The sequence below is a fragment of the Atta colombica genome, unplaced genomic scaffold (assembly GCF_001594045.1).
Source record: "Atta colombica isolate Treedump-2 unplaced genomic scaffold, Acol1.0 scaffold176, whole genome shotgun sequence".
NCBI lineage: Eukaryota > Metazoa > Arthropoda > Insecta > Hymenoptera > Formicidae > Atta > Atta colombica.
Window position 1 is genome coordinate 1,176,144 of NW_017259267.1, and position 1,117 is coordinate 1,177,260.

Consider the following 1,117-nt stretch of genomic DNA (forward strand, 5'->3'; position numbering starts at 1 on the left):
GCAAATTTTATCGAGTGTGAATTCGCACGACCCACACTCTTTCCGATCATTAATCTTGTCGCGCGTGGCACGATGAATTCGCGAGAAGACGTATGCCTCGATGTCATCGTGTCATCGTTGTACCGAAGTTCATATCTGCTACACGTCTCACTTCGCTACCAGCGTCTCACACGATACCAGCATGAACATACTAACTGTAATGAACTATAGCGGTTTGACGAAGAGATTTCTGCTTCTCTCTTGTTTCAAAGAGAAGTGTAATAGTACATGGAACAAGCATTAATACCATATAGATACTATTCTATGTAGCGATCATGTAACTTTTTCTTTCCATCGAAAATGTGAAAAGTGAAAATTTTCATGTACGATATATGCACATATATACATATACATATAAAAAAATTTTCACTTTTCACATTTCCGCCCTAGGGAAAGAGTTACATGATCGCTACCCTGAATTGAACTTTCGTACAAGGGAAATTCGGTTTTGTTTCGAATAAAAATAATTTTTATGTTATTATCTTAATCCTCTTTGTTATTGAGAAATCATATGTAATAAATTCTATTGTAGAAATAAACGATATAATCTGTTGTAGAAATAAATAATGTAGGTACGTGCGGATTGTAGCGTGCTTTTCTGCGAAAATTGTATGTAACAAATCGCCGAAATATAACGCAGTCTTGCACCAGTTTCCGCGTTGTGCAGCCTCTGAAGCATGCGCGATGCAGCGTGACCTCTACTAATGGACTGTTAACTTGGGATGTCGCGAGATTCATTTAAAATGAGTATAAGGCGATTAACACTCACGTCAAGATTACTACATATTGAAATAATGTATACATATGTATACATCATACTCCTTTATTTCTGGTTACGCCAGTTCTATGCTTATAAAATACTGTATTCAAGTTCTGCAACATGTGAATATTACAAGCTACACAAGTTAATCAACTTATATGAATTATAGAATTAACTTTTAAATCTTCGTTCTGCTTTCCATTGGAATTTATTTTTTTACTTAAGCATATAACGTGGTTGAAGTTATAAGTAATAAAGAGAGAGAGAGAGAGAGAGAGAGAGAGAGAGAGAGAGAGAGAGAGAGAGAGAGAGAACAGA